The following is a 25,470-nucleotide window of genomic DNA, read 5'->3' on the forward strand; positions in this document are numbered from 1 at the left end:
GCTCCCCAGTGCTAGCATCACCGCCTCAGCTCCACCTCAGATCATCAGGCATTAGATTCTCATAGGAGCACCAATCCCCAAAAAGGTTGGGAACAGCTGTATTAAAGTACATTTCTAAACAATTCTGTGTGATGACAGGTAACTATACTTCTCGAAATATAGGGTGAAATTGTTAAAGGCATCTCAAATTTTCGGAAAACAAAAATTTTAAGAATGGTTATGGTAATTTATTAGAGAAAAATGATGTTGATTCTTTTCATAGTAAAACTATCTTAGATATCCCTAAATTATATAATATAGGCATGACTTAAAATATTAGATTATGTATCTTCCTAAGAAAAAGAATCACAGAAAGTAAAGGTGATTGCCAGATATGCACATATATTTATTTTTCAACATTTTCTTCAGTAGACAAAAACATTTTACATTTAAAATGAGTCAGATATTGCTATAATTTATAAGAATAGATCAAAACAAAATTTTACACAGTAAATACACATATCCTAATTGCTTCAAAACATCTCAGTGAAAAAAATCTTAAATTAAGACCAGAGCTGCTAATTTAATTGTAAGATATTTGGAGTCTTACCAGTTTCCTTTACCTTATATATATTTTTTTAAATGCCTGCAGCACCTGGTCTTCCTAGGTGGTCTCCCATCCAAGTACTAACCAGGCCTGACCCTGCTTAGCTTCCGAGATCAGATGAGATTGGGCACGTTCAAGGTGGCATCGCCGTAGACTTATAATTTTTTTCATAGTACATTTCATGAATTACAGCCTTTTTATAAAACAAAATGAGATATAAGAATTTTTTTCTTATATATTTGCTATCTAATTTGGGGGAAAAGAAATGTAGATTTGCATTAAAATTATATGGAGAATGTTTATTATATACATGGATGCTTTTAACTCAGGAGATCTTGACTCCAATAATGTCTCCATTATAACTGCAGATTGTAATATGGAATATAGATCAAGTAACAGCAGGTAACTTATAGAGACAGAAATACTTTTATAGTCACAGCAGAATAGTTATAAGCATCGAATCTTCTACAAGTTTCCCTAACCTACAAATGCATGAATGTACATTGCAACAGGCAGGAGAAAGTCAGTTGCCTATTACAGAATTCTTATAATTTCAGTAGTCACAGTTAAACTTGTTCTGAGTTTTCAAATCCTCTTTTCCAGGATTTCAGATGTTTTTATATTTTAAAAAATTCATTCTTTCAGCTTTCTGTAATGAGAAAACAAAAGTTTTATAAACTTGGGCTATTCTCAGTGATTGAGAGTTGACATGTAAAAACATAGCAAGAAAGGAAAACTGATTATAACCAAACACCCCTTATCAGAACATTTCACACAAAATCATAGAATCTTTCTGCAGTTGTCTATTTTTTTCAAAAGATCTCTCTCGGATAAAACCATTATAAGATGGAAGTAATCTGTTAACCTACCTTGATTATAATGTTCGCTTGCTTCGATCTGGGATTTAGGCATCTTTGACCTTTATGTGTTTTCAGGATGATACTGTTAAGGGAAATCCATAACAGTCTTAAATTTTGGATGGAAGAGCTTAAACAAACAAACCCCCCCCACAAAAATGCCTCCACCATTGTCATCTTTAGTAAGTCCATTACTTACATCACTTCTATTTTGTCACAGTTGTTACTTGGGTAAATTACAGAGACTTTCTCAATATTTGCCACTTTCACTGCTTTTACTCCAGGGCCTATGCAAAGACAACGTCCCCTTTTGAACATTGGGAAGCCTAGAACAGATCAAGGCATAAATTATTTTTATTTATTTATTTATTTTTAGGCAAGGCAACCCGTGGTTGACCTCACAGATTGCAAGGACCTTGTCAGTTTACAATCCCTTATTTTTTAAATTTTTCACGCCTACAGTACCTGGTCTTCCTAGCTGGTCTCCCATCCAAGTACTAACCAGGCCCAACCCTGCTTAGCTTCTGAGATCAGATGGGATTGGGCTTGTTTAGGGTGGCGTGACCATAGACTCATTGCATAAGTTATTAATAAATCTGATTGCAACAGATGGCTATGGTTTATAATTCTGATGAAGAATGTGAGCTGAGTTTTCATTAAGGATAAAGATAGTAATTTGTTGAATAGCATTTGACACTGCTGTCATTGGGAAAAGAGCTTAAGTAAAATGTTGGTGATTTTCTTCTTAAATTTGTAAGCAAACCTTTAAAGAATAAAAGAAAACATGAAAAGTTTATTGGAGATCAAGCTTATTTGCCTCTTGCTTTTATGCTCAGGAATTTTTTTTAGGAAGTTAGTAACATTATTTCATAAAAATCTTAACATATTTTAAAGTTATTACTGAAGGATTTTGCCAGATTTTATAGCCAAATAAAAAATTCCATGTAGTTTATCATCTCTAGTTTCAATAATCATCACTAGTGCCTTAAACATTTCTAGCATTCTCTGCCAAAGCTATAGTAACTTCTAATATGTGAGGTTAAATAAAAACTTAGTATATATTTTAAAATAAAAGTAGAAGAAAAGACATTTGAAGAATTAGAAAAGAAATTTATAGGCTGAGAAGTAAACAGTACCATATACCTTGAGCAATTGTAGCACAGAATATCACAGCCAAGACTATAACCATGCCTTTCACGCTCATCTTGGAGACAGTTGAAATGCTGAAAGTGATAGGGAATTCTTAACTGGTATATATAGAGCATTTGATATGCCACCAATCCTCTCATGGCAACAGGAATTTCCCTCCATGAGTCATACTCCTTTTTCCCAAGAGTTTCTGTTTTGTTCTTAACATCACTGTGCCTTCCTATTTGATACAGTATCAAAAGTAATGCTGATATGAAAGCACTTTTTACTATATACAGAGTAAAGAGCTATATAATATAATAGGGAACCAGCCGCCTTAAGGCTTATCTAATTATTGCAGTAGCCTGGGCAGTGGAATTCAGATTGCCATTCATTCTTTCATTCAGGAAGATTGTCTTCCTGTTTTCAGTCTTTTCACCTTCCACATAACTATGCAAAAGAACATTCTTAAAAAATTCAGTTTTTATCGTTTTAGTTTTGCTTTTAAGTCCAAACTCTAATCATTTATACAAGTCCTATGTTATGACATTAAACAACTTTTATTTAACCTTATTTATATTTTTGCCAACCATACTAGTCTAAAGAAGTCTCCTTATATACTTTTGAATTTATATCCATTTCTTTCTGCATGTTTAACTGTTTTTACTTTATATATATATATTTTAGCACTATTTAATATGTATAGTTGTATGATTTGTGGATTTTTAAAAAATGAGCCTTTTTTCTCTCTCATGTGATGTTTTTACATCTTAGATTCTAATTTTATGTAACTCCTGTTATCTTTTTATTTATGTTTACCTTTTCCTCTTTAGCTTTCTAATCTTTTTGTTTTAAATGTGTCACACTTAAAAAAATCATACCCAAGGGATTTTTTTATGGATAAATTTACTGTATAATAAGCTTTTAAAATGCTTTCTTGCTATTTCTTTTCTGTCTGTTTTCTTTGGTTTCTTCTTAACTTTAAATATATTTTCTTTAGCACTTATGTGATTCGAAAGTAATACATGGTTTTACATTTTGCTAGTAATCTTTTAAAAATTTTTACCTGTATCTCTAATTATTTACATAAACTAGAATTGTATCTTCTCATTTCTCCCTTTGTAAGGTGAGAAAATCACTGTAACTTTCTTTCAGACATCTATTCCTGTTTCCTAGTTTTGTTAGTATAATCAGGGATTTATAGCTAGTTTGCTTTTTTCAGATTATTATTTTACATTATTCAACTTTTCTTTTGGGAATCATTTTTATATTTTATCCTTAAACTACATATTTATTTAGATATATCCTACATTTAAATTCCTTTAACAACCACTACCAGTTTTTAAAACCTCTTAGCCCTTGTTTTAATTAATCTCAAGATAGCTGGAATATTTTTTCTCTGTTTCTCATTCATTCAACATGTCATTCAAGACTAATTTTTCCACAGGATAATGGTTAAAGTGAAATGAGTATGTGCTTGGATCTCATAATTTCTTATCCTTTATTTTCTCTTAATGTTGCTTTTCATTTTCTTAGCACTAGAAACACAGTAGAGCATCGTTAACAGGGAGGGCTCTGAATCAAGCCTATGTTAAAATCCATGTTCTGTTGTTTAGTAATTGTGTAGTCCTGAGTAAGTTACCACAACATGTTGAGCCTCAGTTTTCTCATCTATGGTTAATATAGTCTATTACAATATTTATAATATAACATATTGATAATATATTTATATTACATAGATAATATAAATGGGGATAATGTATTTTTTTCATGGGACCATTATAAGCTAAGCATTTTAAAAAGTAATATATATAAATTGTTTAGAAGAGTGCCTGGCACTTATTGTCTCTAATACGTTATGGTGTTCTTTCCTAAAACTGACATATCACACCTAACTTATTTTAGGGTATTTTTCAGCATTAGCACAAGCATAAGCACTTAGTAAAAGATTGGATGATATTGTTATAAGATATGAAAAATATTTTAAATTGTAATAGTTGTGAATGTAAAAGTAACATTCTAATCACGAAAATGACTTACACAGGTCCAGTGTATAAATGTAATAGCGTGGTTCACAAAATATAGACAAAGAATAATGAATATATTTTTTTTACCACCTAAATTTGTATAGCTTCGGTGTAAGGGAATCTCTTAAACAGTGATTTTTTTCCCTTTTTATTATTACTTTTTTTATTATGGTGACATTGGTTAACGAAATCCAGTAAGTTTCAACTGTAAAATTCAACAATAAGTCATATATATTTTGCATTGTGTGTTCACTGCCTATAGCTAGATTTCTTTCTGTCACCACATATTTGACCCCTTTTACCTTATCTGTGCCCCACCCCCCACCCGACCTTCTGGTAACCACAAGTTTATTGTCCATGTCCATGAGTCTCTGTTTGTCCAATTTGTTGCTTTTAGGTTTATATCCCATATATAAGTGACATCATGTGGTTTTTAACTTTTTCTGTCTGGCTTATTTTGCTTAGCATGATTATCTCAAGGTCCACCATATTGTCGCAAATGGCAGTCTTACATCTCTTCTTATGGCTGAGTAATACTCCATATATATATATATATATGTACCACAGCTTCTTTACTCAATCATCTATTTTAGGACACTTTGTTTTTTTCCCTGTTTCGGCCACTATAAATAATGCTGCTGTGAACATCAGTGTGCAAATATCTTTTCAGCTATGAGTTTTCAAGTCTTCAGAGTAAATACCCAGTAGAGGGATTGCTGGATCATATGGTAGATCAATTCTTATGTTTTTCAGGAACTTCCATACTGTTACCAGTTTCCCGTCCCACCTGCAGTGTATAAGGGTTCCTTTTTTTCTACATCCTCTACAACGTTTGTTATTACTTGTCCTGTTGATAACAGCTATTCTAGCAGATGTGATATGGTATCTCATTGTGGTTTTGGTTTGCATTTCCCTAATAGCTAGCAAAATTGAGCATCCTTTCATATATTTGTTGGCTTAAACAGTGATTCTTGATTAATTTTTTTCTTTTCACATCAGACGGGTATGTGCTAATGTCGTAACAAGGTTTGAGGGGGGCACATCTCACACAACAGCACAAACACCTAATCATCACAATTATGAACTACAAAAGGTACTTTTGATTAATTTTTTAAAAAGAAGAAGAAACCCCTGGAAATTGACATTCTTAAAATTTTTATGCATAAACTAAGACTTGATTAATATTCTGTATTATACTATTTCAAATAGGCATAATTCAAATTTTCATATAACATGAACAAACTTTCAACCTTTGGACTTCATGTGTGAATTACTCTTTTGTTGAGTAGAAAACTCATGAATCGGAATTTTCTTCTTCAAAACTGTGTGTGTTTTATTGTCTTTTATTACTACAATTGATAGTGCATAATATTGTAAAAACATCAGGAACTAGTTTTTTCTCCCCTTTACATATACACACACATTTTTCAACTGACAATTTTCAAAGCAGACTATGCCAGGTCTCTAATTTTTGTGTGTCAGGGTGTATTTCTAAATATTCTAGGAGGAAATAGGGGAGAAGGCAGGGAGAAGGAAAAAAAAAACCGTCTTCTTGAGAGGAAGACCACCCAGTAGTCTATAGGGAGGGTGCTACTGCTGCTGGTATATGACCCCAGAAGAGAGGGCTCTTCACCCCTGTGGATGCAGCCTTGTCTGTTTTCCTTTGAGGTGAATTGCAGTTTGGATGCTAAGGAAGGTTTATTTAATTCTTCACTTCAAGTCCAGGTAATAAGTCCAAAATTATGCAGGGTTGAGAGAGGAATTGGTTTTGTGTTTTAACATTTTCACCTCATTTTCTTGAACAATACAAAAGAATGAGCCTGATAGGTTCTCGCAGGTGCTTATATGGATGCTCTCTCCTTTAACACTCACTCCCTTCCTGTTTACTCTCCTTTCCTCTGGTGTCCCTGCCTTAAAGTTTACTGAAAAGCACCACTCCTTTGTACAATAGTTCTTTTGCTCATTCATTCATTTAACAAATATTTATTTTAGGTGTGTCTTGCATGCCTGGCACTGTTGAATTTTGAAGGTAGAGCAGTGAACAAAACCAAGTTCCTTTTCACTGCAAATTTGCAGCTTTCTAATTAGTTGTAGGATATGGTCTGCCTGATTTCTGCTGTCTCTGTAGATATGTGTCTTCAGGACTATGACTTGTTCTGGACTAAATACTTTCTAATATCACATGAGGAGGATGAATTTTTTTCAGAAAATCCCCTCATCCAGTGAGCTTGAGAAGTCCCTCTTCTTTCTATTCACGTAATATGGTTCTTCTAGCATGAGATGTACTTTTCAGAATCCTTTCCTTCTTTTAAGTTGTGCTACCTTCATGAAGCCTTCTTCAGTATATAGTGATTTCTTCTGCTGCTGGCTTTATAGCACTAAATGTCTTGTCTAGCTTCATCTGGTAGAAATATAATGTGAGCCACATGTTTAATTTTATCCTAGTAGCTACATTTAAAAAGTAAAAAGAAACAGGTGAAATTAATTTTAAGAATATATTTTATTTAATCTAAAACATGAAAAAAATACCATTTCAGTGTGTCATCAATTTAAAAACATTAAATGAAATTTTTTTTTTTTTTAATATTAAGTCTTCAGATTGGACAAACCACATTTCAAATGCTCAGTAGGCACATAGTTAGTGGCTAGCATATCGGACAGTGCAGATCTAATTATTATTTGAAATTTAGTATATTATGCTGCCTTGATTAATTTGAATGGGGATGGAAAGGAGCGATACTGTGCTTTTTGTTTTGCTTTGTTTTAGAAACTTTTTAAGTCTTTCTAGTCCTTTTGTTCTTTCTTTCTTCACTAAGTCATTATATCTTGTTCTTTTTGAGTAAGAAGGAGAAAGGTTAAATTGCATTCTTTGTCTTTGTAGTATTCCCCTCCCCCCTGCTTTTTGTTTCTGGAATTGGACTATTCCAGGTTCACCCACTCAACAGAGAATCCCAGGAAATTAATCTAGTTTCTATAATTAATCATCAAAGACCCTTCTAGCTTAAACTCTATATAACCTGTCATTCACCTGAAGTTTTAGTTATAATCCCAAATTATCCAATTAATATAGATTTTAAAAATGTTTTCAAGTGGGAAGAGATTCATGTAAGACATTTAAAGATTTAATTCTCAACTCACCATTCACTAAGTCTCTGAAAAATTTATTACCTGCCAAACAGAATTATCAAGGATATTTTGTCCAGTTAAATTAGTGAAAAGTGGGTTAGAAATGGAAACAAATATTTCTATTTATCATCAATAAGTATAATGTAACAGAATCCTGGTTTTTTGTATTTTTTTCTAGAAGACAAATGACTCACTCCTGGGGAAGAAGTTGGCACACATGTGCTAGGCACCTAAAATAATATGAATAAACTGAACAGATTGTGGTAGAATCCTTAGCTCTAAGAAGTACAGAACTATAGTACCTAATACTCTTTTATAAAGGGATTAAGGCATTTAGGAAGCTTTCAGTGGATTTTTTTTGCTTGTTTTTCAGGAATCCTTAAAGGAATACCACTCCTAGGATTTTCTTGTAACATTATTTAAATACCCTTCCCAGAAATCAGACAGATCCTGCAGGATATATCCAAGACAGTCATTGGGCATTGGGCAAAGCTATATTTTCTTCCAAAGACTTGGAAGAGGTTAGTATAAAAACAATTTTAAAAAATCATTAGGGCATTATGGAATGTTGCATTTTTTATTGCAATTTGAAAACATCCCAAAGAGAATGAATTCTGAATAAGGTTGTTTCTGAGCCTATACTTGATCCCTTACTGGGACTTTGACATAAGAAGACACTTGCAGAAACTGATCCCTGCTAATGCAATCTGGTATTTGAGAATGAGATGTACCAAGGCTCACATTTCCTAAGAATGACTTCATCCATGATATGTGCTACCACAAACATTGCAGTCTCAAGTGCAAGCACAAAACAAGGGCCAATTTTCAGTGGCCACCATCACCATACTGACCTTCTCATGCTTGAGAAAGCCACTGCCAGGCAATGTACCTTTTCTTTCCTTATGAGAATGACAGAAGGAATGAAATCAGAACCTTGGCACACCTTGTATAAAAGATTACTGAACTCTGTACCAAATTTATAATGTTAAAGAAGAGATAGATATCTGTACTCTGAAAGATGAGCACAAAGAGAAGACATGCTTTCAGCTTCCAGTGATTAAAGAGTTGAAAATTAGTTAACTGACAGTTCAATTTGCTTTGTTTTTTAACTATGCGTGTTCATGCTGATCAGATACAGGTTATCTGTATCTTGTTTCTGGAGTTAGATAGTTTCCCATTATCTTAATTAAATTTATTGCAAAAGAGAGGGTTTTCTGGAATAACTAAGCTACAGGTGATTTATTGAACTACAATTCTTTCATTTTCTTGGAAATTAGTTAAGATTTTGTTATATAGTTCCTTTTCTGAAAAGAAAACTTAATGTTACCTTTTGGAAAGAGTTATCAGAAACAATTATTACATTTTTAACTTGGCAAAACAGTTTATAAGTATTATTTGTTTAATAATTTATATTAAATTTATTTGCCTTAGAATGTTACTTTTTGCCAAATTCAGTGCCAAATGGTTTTTGTTAGAGTATAATTAACAAATGTCAAAGAGAAGCTACTTGATTTTTTTTTTCAGAATAATTCAGAAGGAAAAATAAGAAACCATGGCTTTGAAACTGAATTGCTTTTCTTTAGAATTTTAGGTAAAATTAAAAAACTTTTATATATCAAAATTTAGAACACAGCAGAAGAAACAATCAAGTTCTATGACTTCACTGAATAGATGTAATCCTCTTTTCAGTGTCCTCTATACTCTTTACAGAACATTTGCTGTCATTTGCATGTATTTGAGCCAGGAGCAGTGGGTTGTACAAAACAGTTTCAGCATCACCATAAACTTCGGAGATGTTTTTCTCACAACAAAGGCAGCTCTGTGCATGGCCTTAAGTTGGCTGCCTGGAAAATGACTGCAGTCGACAACTGGCAGGTCAATGAGGATGTTAATGTTAATTTTCCACGTTGGGAAACAAAATGCCTATTGTTAGGGGATAAAAACATGTGCGAGATTAGCAGTGAGCAACTTTATAAACAACTAATTGAAGGAAGCTTGATTCAATAAGAGAAAATTGTGCAGTAGCTTCACTTATTGTTAGTTTATTACCTCTGCTACTCAGAAGCTGGAAGAGAGGGTAAAATAGATCTGGCCAATATTATTTCAAGACTAGTTAGAATAATGCACAAAAGGATCTTGCCTGAAGAGATGTGTCCTGCATGTGAATGTTAGAGGAGCTATGTATGTAAGGTACGAAGCTGCATTGGATTTATTTGTATGTATTTTTTAACTAGGGTAAGTAAAATGTCCACTTATAAGGGCCATTTCAGTACACAGGTCTTGCCAGTACGAATTAAGGGTTAACTAAATGTAAGGTTTTAAATAGGACATATAGTCAAGAATGTGGAAAAAAAGGATTGGGTTTTTTTTGTTGTTAGAAATATGTTATTTCTTATATTATCTTGAAATTTAGAATAAATGACTTTTGGATTCGAAACAGGAACAACTCTCATTTATTTTTTTATATGTCTTTTCTGGCTTTATTGAAATATAATAGACAATTAGTTTCTCGTATTTACATTGTATAATTCAATGAGTTTTTTTCGATTATAATTGGCATACAATAATATATTACTTTCAGTTGTACAGCAACATGATTAGAGATCTGTATAACTTACAAAGTGGTCACCCCAGTATATCTAGGACCCTTTTTCCCCCTTACATATTTATTACAACGTTGTTAACTGTTTTCCTTATGCTACACTTTACATTTCTGTGTCTATTTTGTAACTATCCAGTTGTGCTTCTTAATCTCTTTGCCCTTTTTCACCGACCCCTCCCAAACCCCCTCCCATCTAGTAGCCCTCAAAATATTCTCTGTATCTATGAGTTTGTTTCCATTTGTTGTTGTTGTTGTTGTTGTTGTTTACTTTGTTCTTTAGATTTCACATGTATGTGAAATCATGTGGTATTTATTTCTTTATCTGACTTAACTTCATTCAGTGCAATACTCTCTAGGTCCATCAAGGCAATATCTTTTTCCATCCTCTTCCTTTTAGTCTGCGTGTGCCTTTTAATCTGAAGCAAGTCTCTTGTAGACAGCATATATAGGGATTTTGTTTTCTTATTTATTCAGCCACCCTGTCTTTTGGTTGGAGCACTTAATTCTTTTCCATTTGAGGTGCTTGTTGATAGGAATGTGGTTATTACTATTCTTTATTTCTGTTTTTGATACATGTTTTTTTTTCTTCTTAAAGAAGTCCCTCCAACATTTCCTGTAATACTGGCTTGGTATTGATAAATTCCTTAGCTTATTTTTGTCTGGGAAGCTCTTTATCTGTCCTTCAACTCTAAATGAGAGCTTTGCTGGATAAAAGTATTCTTGGTTGTAGATCCTGGATTTTCATCATGTTGAATATTTTGTGCCAAGCCCTTTGGTCCTGCATAATTTCTTTTGAGAAATCAGCTGCCAGTCTCATGGGTGCTCCCTCGTAGGTAACTGCTTTTCTCTTGCTGCTTTTAAGGTTCTCTCTTTGTATTTAACCTTTGGCGTATGAATTATAATGTGTCTAGGTGCAGGCCTCTTTCGGTTCCTCTTTCTTGGGACTCTCTGAGTTTCCCGGGGTTGCATGTCTATTTCTTTCACCAAGTTAGGGAAGTTTTCCATCATTTCTTCAAATAGCTCTTCAATTTCCTGTTTTCCTTCAGGTACCCCTATGACGTTGATATTTTACATTTAATCGTGTCCTATATAGGCTCCTTAAATTATTATTATAGTCTTGGCTTCTTTTTTTCTTGCCATTTTGATTGAGTGTCCTTGGCTTTCCCATCCTCTATGTCAGTAGTTTGATTGTCTTCTTCTTCCACTCTGTTGATTCCCTCTAATATACTCTTCATTTCAGATAATATATTCTTCATTTCTGACTGGTTCCCTTTTATAATTTCCATTTCCATTTTTATGTTTTTTATCTCTTTGTTAAAGTTCTCACTGAATTTATCTACACTTCCCCTAAGTTCATTGAGCATCTTTATAACCAGTGTTTTGAACTCTGCATCTGTTAGATTCCTTGATTCCATTATTCCTGGATCTTTCTTTTGTTCTCTCATATGGTTTCTGCTTCTTCGTCTTCCCATTTTGACTGCCTTTCTGTGTCTGTTTCTGTGTACTAAGCAAAACTCCTAAGTCTCCCAGTCTATTAGCGTGGCTTTGTGTAGTAGGTGTCTAGTGGCACAGTCCTGAGGGGTTCAGCTTCAGGCTAAGTTTAGCCCCAACCTGTGTCCCTCCAGGGCCAACTGTTAAGATTAAGCAGGCAATCCACAGATGCTGTTCTTATAGTTGCCTCAAGAGGCCAAACCGATGCCAGCTGCCACCAGTGTGAGTCTGGAGCTGACTCAGCAACGGTCACCAGACTTGCCAAGGACACAGCTGGATGTGGCTTGGGTGGAGCCATGAGTTGGGGGAGGTGGAGTTTCAGGGAATCCTCTGGGCGGAGCAACCTCTGTTATCCAATTTGATGACATCTCAGCTATGGTAGCACTGAGTATGCACACTGGGAGTGGAGAGGGCTCAACAGAGGAACAGTGGGTACCACCAGCACTTATACCTGGGAGAGAGTCTCACCTCCGGCCCTTACTCCGACAACTCAGTGTCTCCCCATAAGTCTCTGGTACACCCCCGCTCCCTGCCACAGCCAACCGGGCACTGGTACTCAGAGTGAGCAGGTCTGTCACCACAAAAGTCCACTCACAGTCACGGCCCCTTTAAGAGGTGTCTGCAGCTGCCACAGCCTCTGTCCCACTCAGCCACTCGGGACCAGGCAGCCTCGCGGCTTCACCCCCTCTCACCTCCAACTGTTGCAGGGTGATTTCTTATTTTTCTCTCTAGTTGTTGTGCTTCTTTTCATCTAGATCCCAGGCAACTTTACTTGCTGTTTGTTCCTTGTTTCCTTCACAACTTTGATTTGATCGCGAGAGGGATGAACAAAGCCTCTATCCTCTATACCATTTTTCCCCTACTGACCAGGAACAACTCTTAAATATTTAGATAGGCTATATGTTAGTTTTATTTTGTACATTATGCCGAATGCTATTTTCCTTTTTAATAAAAAGCCAACAAAACAGTCTTCTTATATTCCTATTTCTAAGACTTTCCTAACTTCCTGGTTCCACTTAGAAGCACACAACCTAGCTTACTTTGTATGTTTCTTGCTTCTCTATTCTTATTTTTAATGTGTGGGTAGGTGAACAATAAGAACTGTGGTCAGGGAAACATGGCTCACTCCTCAGCTCTGCTTTCCTATCTCTTACCCTGCATCTTTACCCGTTATGGGTATATGGTGGTAGCAGAAGGGGTGATGGAGACCATAATAATTGCCATTGTTCGTTTGGATGTCTGCCATGTGCTAGGTATAGTACATGTCGTCTCACTAGTTCTCACAATAATTCTCTTAGCAAGGGCACCACTATTTTCTTTTTAAAGAAGAAAATGAGGCTTAAAGAGATTATGTAACCTTTCTCTCAAATCATTAAACACATTTAGTAAGTAGCAGAGTCTGGGGACAACAGTGAAAAAAGCACACTCAGGTTTCCTTCTGTGATGAAACAGGGGAGTGAATAGCAACCTAAAGTCTGACTGAAAAATCCCAGACCCAAGGTTCCTTGAAAAATAGAAAATTCAAAAGAAGGTTGGAGTAGAAGGCTAAGTATGGAACAACTTGAGATAAATAGAATCTGAGGGTCCGGGTGAGAAAGTAATTAGGAAAACTTGAGAAAGTCTAGAGCCCCATTTAATTTATATTTTATTGAATACCAGCAGAATGATTATTGTGAGACTTCTTAAAACTTGTTCTTTTTAAATAATGTTTATTCTCTATTTCCCCATCATGACTAGCAGCAGTACCCTTAGAAAACTTAAGAACAACTGATGCTTATTCTAGCAATGGAGAAAAAGAGAAGAAGCTTGTGTTCTTTCTGCATTTAGGTGAGGTGAACAGAAACTCTGGTCTGAAGCAGCAGTTACTAGTCCAATAGCTGGCCAGCAGGTCGATCACTGTTCCTGGGAATTTATACCAGAAGAGGGCTTTAGATCCTTCCAGGAGAAACAGGGAAGGATAGAGGGGGAGCAAAGGAAATTGCTGTAGGACATCAGTGACATCAGTGCTGCTCCCTTATTCCCATTCCCCCTTTCTCCTTTTCTCTAACCTACATTCTAAATCAATACATTTTACATTCCAAATAGTCACTCTAGTTGTTGTCTCTCTCCTCATCCCAGGTCCCTTCCCTTCTAGAACCTTTGCAATTTGAATTTACATATTTGGAAGGATACCATAGATTAGCCCTGCTAGTAGATGGAGTTCTGTAAGAGTTAAACTAGTGGTGAGGGACTTTTACTTATACCTGTGGAGTCTTCACAAAATCTAAAGAATGTGTAGAGTCCTGAGCTGAGTCTGGAAAGCCAGAGAAGCATGTGAACATATTGTCAAAACTGAGGGCTCCAGAAATAGGTCTCAGATTGCCAGGTATTCAAGAATTAGGGCGAGAGAAAAGAAAAATAGTTTTAGAGTATGGGGGAGCTAGCCTGGGAATTGCCAAGAACCAGAGTAATGGCGTGTTGAATATGTTTAGATAGACTAGGAAAGAGGCAGAGTTCCTGTTGTCCATCAGGTTTGGGACAGTGAATAAGAGGAGGAGATATTTCTGACATCTTAAGTTGAGACCTATAATACATTTCTCCCTAGAAAAATAATACATATTAGGTTAGATATCTAGACTAGCCTCTTAAAATAGAGTTACCTCATAGGGAACTTGAAATATAGGCTCTATGATGAAAAAAAATCATCTTGGTAGAAATGAAAGGTTCTTTAAATGAAATTTTAAATTAGGTTCCATTAGTAAGTGGGGAACTACTTATAAATTATAATTAAAGAAAAATGAGCCAAACTTTAGGTTCTTAGCATGGCTTACATACATTTATTAAAAAGATAATTTACTCTTAATTTTTAAAAAGTTAAAAAATTATAGTGATGCTTTTGAGGAGTATTTTATAGATCAATTATTTTATAGAATGTTACTCAATTTTAGCTTTTCTTATGTTTTCTCATAATTGAAATGAAGTTACGCATTTTGGGCAAGAAAACTGCACAATGCTGTTATGTCCTTTTCAGTATCATATCAAGGAATTCATAATGTTGATGTCTTATTAGTGATATTTACTTCGATCTTTTGGTTAAGTGTGTGTCTGCCATAAAAAAAGTATCACAGATTAGGGAGACTTAAGGAAAAATAACTAAATGCAATGTGGGTCCTAGATAGGATTCTAGAAAAAATTAGTGGAAAAATTAGTGAAATTTAAATAAAGACTGTAGTTTAGTTAACAATATTATACCAATGTTCACTTTCTGTTCTTGATAATTGTACTAAGATATTAACATTAGAAGAGGAATGAGGGAGATACTATTTTTACAACTTTCTATTTACTTTCTATTTCTAAATACTGTACTATTTTTACAACTTTCTATAAGTCTAAAATTAACTCAAAATAATAATATCTAATACATACTGCTCACTCTGCACCAGACTCTGCATCTCTTAACTCTGACTCCTCTCAGCAACCCTGTGAGGGTAACTATTATTATCTCCAGTTGATAGATGGAGAAATTGGATACAGACAAGAAACATGTTCAGCATCACATGATTATTAAGTGGTCACATAGCTAGAAAGTGGCTGAGTTGGGATTTTAACTGAGGCATTGTGAATCCAGAAAGTCACTGCATCATACTGGCTTTCAGTGTGCCATATATAACACACACACACACACACACACACACACACACACACACACACACACACGGTTTAAAAATAATTCAGATACACTAAAAACAGGTCTGTCCTCTGCTGAGGCACTCTCTGTTGCTAGTTTTTTTTTTCCTTTAACCCTTCACAGAATTTGCTCTTGAACACTGATAGCAGCCTGCTTTAGTTTTCATCCATAATGTTCAAAGCTGTGCGGTGGCAACGTTTTATTCTCTCCTCAGAAGCTTCTCATGGCATGCTGACTATTGTAGATAGCAGGTATGTTGGAAACTAGTGCATCCCATCTGAGTTGGAGAGAAAGCCTTTATTAGTAAAGTGCTAGTTGCTCATAACTGTTAGGTGTAGTCTGTACAATAAGATTAAATAGAATCAGACTTAATTTAGAATTTAGCCAAGAAATTCCGTTGTCACTCTTCATGAATGTTTTGATTAGTGTGAATGCCTTTTTCATCTTACTATCGAGATTATGTATTTATTTTTTTAAAATCCCCAACTTGGTAGGCATTGTAACAAGGCTTTGTATTGTTAAATTGTATTTGGGTTTGTATTCTTTAAAATTGAAGAAAGATTATGATGTGAAATACTGTAAATAGGGCCTTTGGGAGTCGTTACTTGACTGGTTATCAGATAGTGTGGATACAGAATTGGAGCTTCCTATAATTGCCAGAGGTAGAGTTTTTCACAAGGCACATATTACTCTAAAAAAAAGATTCCGTCTTTGAGTGGAATAGAAAGTAGATAATTCTAGGAATCAATCATTGCTGATGCATTCATATAGAGAAATTCATTTCTATCTTTCTGTCATCTTGGGCAAAAAAAAAAAAATCTAGTTATTTAAAAGGTGAGAAAAAAGCAGGAATTTCCTACCTATTTATATCCGCACATACTACAAACACAGCAAGCATGTAGTCTTCGCTGCAGAAGCAGCTTGTGTTTGTCTCTGTAGTTAGGGCATTTCCCGCTATGTTTCGAATTAATATTTGTGAACAGCAGTAGTAGCTTTTTTTTCTGTTGCTTTTTAATTCATGGTGCAGGGGAAGACTCTAAAGGCAGATATTTGCTTTGGAAAGTCCAGAGGCCAAAGTTCTTTTAGTGGTCTTGATGTCTTCCCTTTCCCTTGCCTTTAAAAAAAATATTTATTCACATCCTTAATCCTTTTCTCTCTTTCTCCATCCTTATTTTTTTCATTATTTAATTGATACTTTGTTTATGTTGTATGGAGATATAAAATCCTAATCTTAACATAATTTTCACTAATAAATACAAATGTAAATTAAAAAGCTATTTCAAATAATTAAAAATATTTTAACCAAATGTTGATAGACTTACTCTCAATTAAGTATATAATTTGAAACGAATCTAAAGCTACAGGAGACTAAACTTTATTATAAAAGAAATCATTTTCTCCCATAATGCAATCATTTATCAAAGAAAAAACACCCAATATGAGTTTCATTCATTAGAAAATTTCCAGCATTTATAAATACAATATGTTCTTTCTGCTTTGTGTACTGACATCATTCCCTCCTTCTCTTCTTAGCACTTATCTTCATTGGAGGAGGGGAGGACATAATTATGCCCCATAGTGAGTCTGGTTCTTCTGAGCTGTGACTCTGGGCGTGATAATTAGCTGTGTAACGATCTGAGGTTACCTTGAAGATTTCTGTCAGAGCTGTCAGTTGTTCCTAAAAGTACTCTAGCAAATGCTTTTTCTTTTCTGGAAATACTGTCATTCAAACCATGTTATTCCCCCCAATTTAAGCTCTCCATTCTCTGCTTTCATGAGGGGAAAAACAGTTGTTCAGTCTCCTTCTTAGTTTCCGTCTTGAACTTGCTGTGATCTGCACCTAAATGCCAGTGTTCTCCAGAGCACTATCCTCTGCATTCAGGCTCAGCATACTTATTGGCTAATATGGTGGGAAGAATAAGGGCCCCCAAGTATGTCCATACCTTAATCTCTGGAACCTGTGAATTTGTTGTGTTACATGACAAAAGGAACCTTGCAAATGGTGTTAAGGTTATGGACCTTAAAGCACATAATGGATACATTAAGTGGAACCAGTGTAATCACATGGGCACTAAAACATGAAAGAGGAAGACAGAACAGTTAACTACAAAAGAAGAGGAAGGGGGAATTCAAGTGTTAGAGAGACTCCACCTGCTGTTGTTGGCTTTGAAGAAAGAGGAATGGGGCCACAAACCAAGGAATGTGGTGGCCTCTAGAATCTGGGACTAGCTCTCAGCAGACAGCCAAAACAAGGAAACAGGGCATCTCAGTCCTACATATTCAAGGAACCAAATTCTGCCAACAACCTGAATGAGAAAAAGATTCTCTCCTAGAGCCTCTAGAAAGGAATTATACCTGTCAACACCTTAACTTTAACCTATGGAGACATATGTTGGACTTCTGACCTACGAACTGTAAGATAATGCATTTGTAATGTTTTAAGCCACGAAGTCTATCATGATTTGTTACAGCAACAATAGAAAACCTAATGTAACTAATGACGATTTCAGATTTCTTTGTGAACCATAAATTCAACTGCTTACTGGGTATCTTCTCTATAATATCCTCTAGGGACTCAGATTCATTACTTTGAAGTGAAACTTCTTCCTAAAACCTGCTGCTATTTCTTATTTTGATTGACATTGAGCCTATCCTTTCAGATGCCTTAGTCAGAAATCTGGGAATCATCCTTCCTTGCTCTTAAACTACCCCTCTGTACATCCCTACCTCATGTAATTTGTTACCATACCTTTTTCATTCTAGATCCATTGTACTGGTTTGATTCCTGCTACTTCTCACTTGGATTTCTCAAATCCGTCAACATGTTTCCTTGCCTCTAGTTAAAACATCTTGCTGAGTCATATTCTTGTTCTAGGAAGAAACAGGACCTTTCTGAAATCAGATGATGTTTCTCTTCCCCTACTTCATATTTTTGCATTGCAATTTCAGAAGAGCCCAGTTACTAAGCATTACACACAAGGTTTTGTTACGATCTTGGCCCCTGCTTTCCTCCCCAGCCTTGAACCTCTCTGCTCCTTAACACATATCATGCTGTCCAGCTATACTGCATATTTTGTGTTTTCTTGAATATGTGCTACCCTTTTATGCCATCAGTGCTTTGTATATACTTTTATATCTGCCTGGAATGCCGACTTCTTCTTTTTTTGAACACCTATTTCTTCTCCAGTCTTCTAGTGAATTGTCATTTCCTTTCAGCACCTCTCTCCCATCCCAGGCTTAAGTAGTTGCCCTCTTTTGTGGACCCATAGTACCCATGAATATTTCTGACATACACTTACCTCACATATTATACTTTTAGTTTATATGGTATTCTCTCCCTGTAATCTTTAAGGATAGGGGACTATTGTTTTGTTTTATGTGTCTTAAACACCTGTTGTAATGTCTGACACTTAAGGGCTTAGTAAATGCTGGGTTAAAGAGAGAAGGAAAAGAATGCCAAAGCATAAGGATTGTGAGCCACAGAATGGATTTCCACATGAATTTTCAGAGTATATTTTCCTGGATATTCTAAGGACAATATTGACAGTATTGCTGTTGACATAGTTTAATGATAGTCTTTTGTCAGTCGTATGTAAAACCTAACAAGAGAGTTTTGAATTTGTTATGTGGGGTAAGAGTAAGCAGGAGCTAACTAAAAAATTACTTCAGAGGAGAAAGCCATTAGAAATGATGAGAGACACATGTAAGAAAACTATCAGACTGAGGGAGTGTTCCAAGGTGGGGGTGTAGGAAGATCCCGAACTCACCTAATCCCATGATCACACCAAATGTGTAGAGCTATGTGTGGAGCAGCTCTCACTGAAAAAGACTTGAAAACTAGCTGAACAGCTCCTCTATGACAAAAGATAGAAGGGTCACATTGAGATGGGCAGGAGAGTCAGAGAGGGGGGTCTTGCCAGAAACCCCACCGCTAGCACAGTGGACCATAATAGGGATTTCACAAGTCTGGAACTTCTCTCTGAGGATGTGGGGTTCATTCCCCACATTAAGTCCCCACAACTTTTGGGACCTGCTCTGGAGAGATGAGGCTCCCAAAATATCTGTCTTTGAAAACCACTGGGCTTACATCCAGGAGACCCAAAGGGCTGTAGGGATTTGAGATATTTTTTATAAAGAGCTTGCAGTTGGATTTGCTCATCCTGGGTCCCAGCACAAAAGCAACAGTTTGACAAGTGCCTAGACTATATGTGAAGGAGAGTATTTGCTATTCCTAAAGTGCCTGCTGGAGAGGCAAGGACCAGTTGGGACTTTCTCCAAAGATGGAGGTACTGGGTGCTGCCATTTTTACACTCCCTCTATCTTGCTGGTGCAGGCGGTGTGCACAGACAGCATTCTCCCACTGCCTTGCTAAAGCTCATGGGCATGCCCCACTCTCAGCACTCTTTCCTTGCTATCATGGTGCTCCCACTGAGTCATTAAAATTGGTGGGAGAGCACACTCCACAAAGGGGACACCCGTTGATCATCTTACTCTGGTGACCAAGGGGGTTTTGGGTTCTTAGGCCCCATGAGATTGTAACAGTGGGAAAGACAGTTCTGAGTAGGCTGTCACACCTGGGGCACTGCACAGACAGAAGACTGAAACATGCCCCCAGCCTGTCTGTGAAAAAGGCCTGTTTACTTGTCCTGGCACTTCAGCCTGAGGGATAGGCTTCACATTTGCCACACACCTAGAGACCAGGAGGCACTCTCAAAGAATGCAGGGAGGAGAGCACCATCTTGGTATCCTCCCTTAGCCTCATGACAGCTCACTGGTAGCTCCCAGAAAGGAGCTTATATGCTCATCTGAAGCCCTGATTTTTGCTGCTGTCACCCAGGGAACATTTCCAGATCTCCTGATTTGGGGTCACCAGGGTTTATAATTGCAGTCTTACAGAACTGTATATATTTGAATACTTTAAAAGTTGCTGCCTGAGGATCTGGCTTCCAATCAGTCTGAAACTAGGTGCTGACTGAAATCCCTCCCTTTGGAACACTGACAGGTCTTGGGACACCGTCAACAACCGGGACCTATCAAAAATAAGTTAGGCTAATAAGACAATCACAAAAGTTAGAGAGACAACCAAGAGCTAGGGCAAGGTAGAATGATAAGGTTTGTTTCTTACACAAGGCCACTTCTTCAAGACAGAGAGGTAGCTCTTTCACCTAATAAATAGAAACAAACACAGAGTCAAGAAAAATGAGGAAACAAATATGTTTTAAAAGAAAGAATAAAACAAAACCTCAGTAAAAGATCTTAATGAAATAGGAATAAGTAACCTACTTGATAAATAGTTCAAAGTAATAGTCATGAAGTTGTTCACTGAACTCAGGAGAAGAATGGATGAACACTGTGAGAACTTCAACAAAGAGATAGAAAATATAAGAAAGTACCAGACAGAAGTCACAGAGCTGAAAAATAAAATAACTCAACTGAAAAATACATGAGAGGGGTTCAACAGCAGGCTAGCTGAAACAGAACAGATTAGCAACTTGGAAGACAAGGCAGTGGAACTCACCCAAACAGAGCAGCAAAAAGAAAAAAGGATTTTAAAAAGTGAAGATAGCTTAAGGGACCTATAGGAAAACATCAAGCAGAGTAACAGTTGCATTATAGGGGTTTCAAAAGGAGAAGAGAGAAAGGGGAGAAAACTTCTTTGAATAAATAATAACTGAAAATTCCCCTTACCTGGGGAAGGAAACAGACATCCAGGTCCAGGAAGCACAGAGAGTTCCAAGTAAGATGAACCTAAAGAGATCCACACCAAGGCATATAAGCAAAATGTCAAAAATCAAAGATAAAGACAAAATCTTAAAAGCAGCAAGAGAAAAACAACTTGTTATGTGCAAAGGAACCCTCATCAGCAGAAATTTTTCAAGCCAGAAGGGAGTGGTATGAAATATTCAAAATGCTTAAATGAAAAAACTTCTAACCAAAATGCCCTACCCGACAGAGTTATCATTCAGAATTGAAGGAGAGAGTTTTCCAGACAAGCAAAAGCTAAAGTACTTCATTATGACTAAACCATTCTTACAAGAAGTGTTAAAAGGACTTTGGGCTGAAAAGAAGCGGCACTAACTAGTAATAAGAAAATGTATGAAATTAAAAATCTCACTAGTAAAAGTAAATGTATAGTAAATGTTATGGGTTGATTATTTATAAAGTTCATGTGGAGGTTAAAAGACTGCAGTAGTAAAATTACTTAAAACTACAATAATTAAAGGACACAAAATAAAAAGATGTAAAATATTATTAAAAACATGATGAAAAAGACATTAAAATCACAGAACATGAAAGGGGAATAAAAATATAGAGTTTTAGAATATGTTCAAACTTAAGTTGCTATTAGACTGTGCGCGTGTGTGTGTGTGTGTGTGTACGTACGTACGTGTGTACACTTGCTCTTCTGTGTGAACCTCATGGTAACCATGAATTAAAAACTTGTAGGAAATACACAAAAGATAATGAGAAAGAAATCTAAACGTAACACTAAAGAAAGTCATCAAACCATAAGGAAAGAGAACACAAGAAAGGACAAAGAGGACCTACAAAAACAGCTGGAAAACAATTAACAAAATGGCAATAAGTGCATACCTATCAGCAATTGCTTTAAATGTAAATAGACTAAATTCTCCAGTCAGAAGACTTAGAGTGGCTGAATGGATTAAAATAAACAGGACTTATCTATGTCCTGCCTACAAGAGACTCACTTAAGATGTAAGGACACACACAAAATGAAAGTGAAGGGATGGAAAAGATGTTCTATGAATATGGAAATGAAAAGAAAACTGGTGTAACTGTATTTATATCAGATAAACTAGACTTTAAAACAAAGACTAATAAAAGACAAAGAGGGCATTTCATAATGATAAAGGGGTCATTCCAGTGGGAGGATATAACATTTGTAAATATTTATGCACCTACCATAGGAACACCTAACTATATGAAGGAAATGTTAACATACCTAAAAGAGAAATTGACAGTAATACAGTAATAGTAGGGGACTTTAATATCCTATTTAATATCAATGGGTAGATCATCCAGATAGAATATCAATAAGGAAACATCAGCTTTAAATGACACATTAAACCAAATGGACTTAATAGATATGTACAGAATTTTCAATCCAGCAGCAGCAGAATATACATTCTTCTAAAGTGCACATGGAACATTCTCCAGGATAGATCACATGTTAGGCCACAAAACAAGTCTCGGTAAATTTAAGAAGATTGAATCATATCAAGCATCTTTATTTGACCACAATGGTATGAAACTAGAAATCAATTACAAGGAGAAAACTGGAACATCACAAATATGTGGAGATTAACCAACAAGCTGCTGAACAACCAATAAGCCAATGAAGAAATCAAAAAGGAAATAAAAAAATACCATGAGACAGATGTAAATAAAAAATATACCAAAATCTATGGAATATAGCAAAAGCAAATCTTAGAGGGACATTCATAGTGATACAGGACTGCTTCAAGAAACATGGAAAATCTCAAACAATCTAACTTTACACATAAGGGAACTAGAAAAGAACAAATGAAGGCCAAAGTTGGTAGAAGGAAGGAAATAATGAAGATCAGAGTGGAAATAAATGAAATAGAGAATAAAAACAATAGATCAATGAAATTGAGAGTTGTTTCTTTAAAAAGATGAACAAAATTGACAAACATTAGGTAGACTCACTAAGGAAGAGAGAACTCAAAATCAGAACTAAAGGAGGAAAAGTTACAGCTGATACCACAAAATACAAAGGGTCATAAGAGACTACTATTAACAATTATACTTCGGCAGATTGAATAGTTTAGAAGAAGTGGATAAATTTCTTCAAGAATGAATCATAAAGAAGTAGAAAATCCAAATAGACAAATTACTAGTAAGGAGATTGAATTAGTAATCAAAACCTCTCAACGAACAAAAGTCCAGGACAAGACAGCTTTACCGATGAATTCTATCAAACATTCAAAGAAAATTTAATACCTATTCTTTTCAAACTCTTCCAAAAAATTGAAGAGGAGAGAACTTTTCCAAACTCATTTTTTTTTTGAGGCCAGCAATATCCTGATACCAAAACCAGAAAAGGACACCAAAAAAAGGACAATTACAGGCAATATCCCTGTTGAATATAGATGCAGAAATCCTCAACAAAGTATTGCCAAACTGAATTCAACAATAAGTTAAAAGGATTATAAACCACAATCAAGCAGGATATATTTCAGGGATGCAAGGATGGTTTAGCATCTACAATTCAGTCAATATGATATACCACACTAACAAAATGAAGAATAAAAATTATATGATTATCTTAATAGATGCAGAAAAAGCATTTGACAAATTTCAATATCCATTTATGATAAAAACTGTCAACAAAGTGGGTATAAAGGGAGTGTACTTCAAGATAATAAAGACTATAAATGACAAACCCACAGCTAACATTGTACTCAACAGTGAAAAGCTAAAAACTTTTCCTCTAAGATCAGGAATAAGACAAGGATATCCATTCTTGCCACTTTTATTCAAGATAGTATTGGAAGTCCTAGCCATAGCAGTTAAGCAAGAAAAATAAAAGGCATCCAAATTGGAAAGGAAGAAGTAAAATTGTCACTGTCTGCATGTGACAATACACTATATATAGAAAACCTATAAGACTCCACCAAAAAACTAATAGAACTACTTAATGAATTCAATAATGTTGCAGGGTGCAAAATCAATATACAGAAATCTGTTGCATTTTTATACACTAATAATGAACTACCAGAAAGAGAAATTAAGAAGACAAGACCACTTACAGTTGCATCAAGAGAAGAAAATACCTAGGAATAAATTTAATCAAGGAGTTGAAAGACCTGTATACTAAAAATTATAAAATATTGATAAACTGAAGACAAAAAAAAGTAAAGATATTCTTTGTTCATGGATTGGGAGAATTAATATTGTTAAACTGTCCATGATACCCAAAGCAATCTACAGATTTAATTCAATTCCTATCAAAATTCCAATGGCCTTTTTCAAAGAACAGAACAAACAATTAAAAAATCAGTATGGAACTGCAAAGACCCCCAAAGCCAGAGCAATTTTGAGAAAGAACAACAAAGCTAGAAATGTTACGCTTCCCGATTGCAGTCTAAAACTATAGTAATTAGAAGAGTATAGTATTAGCATAAAAACAGATACATTAATAGGTGGAACAGAATAGAGAGTCCAGAAATAAATGCACACATATATGGTCAATTAATCTATGACAAAGGAGCCAAGGATATACCATGTGGAAAGGACAATCTCGTCAATAAATGGTGTTGGGAAAACTGGACAGCCCCGTGTGAAAGAATGAAACTAGACCACCGTCTTACACCATATACAAAAATTAAAATAGATTAAAGACTTGAATGTAAGACTTGAAACCATAAAACTCCTGGAAGAAAACATAGGTGGTAATCTCCTTGACATTGGTCTTGATGAATTTTTGGTTCTAACTCTAAAAGCAAAGGCAACAAAAGCACAAATAAACAAGTGGGAATATATCAGACTAAAAAGCTTCTGCACAGCAAAGAAAACCAATAACATGAAAAGATAACCTACTGAAAGAACATATTTGCAAATCATATATCTAATAAGGGGTTAACATCAAAATATATTAAGAACTCTAACAACTCAATAGCAAAAAAACCCTAAACAATCCAGTTAAAAAATGGGCAGGGAATATGAATACATGTTTTTCCAAAGAAGACAGATGACTGACAAGCACATGAAAACATGTTCAACATCACTAATTATTAGGGAAATGCAAATCAGAACCACAGTGAGATATTACCTCACACCTGTTAGAATGATTATTATCAAAAAAGACAAATAACAGTTGTTGGAGAGGATGTGGAGAAAAGGGAGCCTTCATACACTTTTGGTGGGAATGTGAATTGATGCAGCTATGGAGAACAGTATGGAGGTTTTTCACAAAATTTAAAATAGAACTACATGATTCA

The 25,470-nt window shown here is 35.3% G+C and overlaps 1 non-coding gene and 2 pseudogenes across 1 annotated transcript; all 3 read right to left on the reverse strand.

Moving 5' to 3' along the window:
* Positions 1-622: 622 nt before the first annotated feature.
* LOC111740015 lies at positions 623-741 on the reverse strand (annotated as a pseudogene).
* Positions 742-1,896: 1,155 nt separating this feature from the next.
* On the reverse strand, positions 1,897-2,015 carry LOC111740028 (annotated as a pseudogene).
* Positions 2,016-5,591: 3,576 nt separating this feature from the next.
* LOC111740013 lies at positions 5,592-5,694 on the reverse strand. Its single transcript, XR_002780448.1, has one exon. It is a non-coding gene; the product is annotated as a small nucleolar RNA U13 (small nucleolar RNA).
* Positions 5,695-25,470: the final 19,776 nt, after the last annotated feature.

The sequence above is a fragment of the Pteropus vampyrus genome, unplaced genomic scaffold, assembly GCF_000151845.1.
Source record: "Pteropus vampyrus isolate Shadow unplaced genomic scaffold, Pvam_2.0 Scaffold56, whole genome shotgun sequence".
Lineage (NCBI taxonomy): Eukaryota > Metazoa > Chordata > Mammalia > Chiroptera > Pteropodidae > Pteropus > Pteropus vampyrus.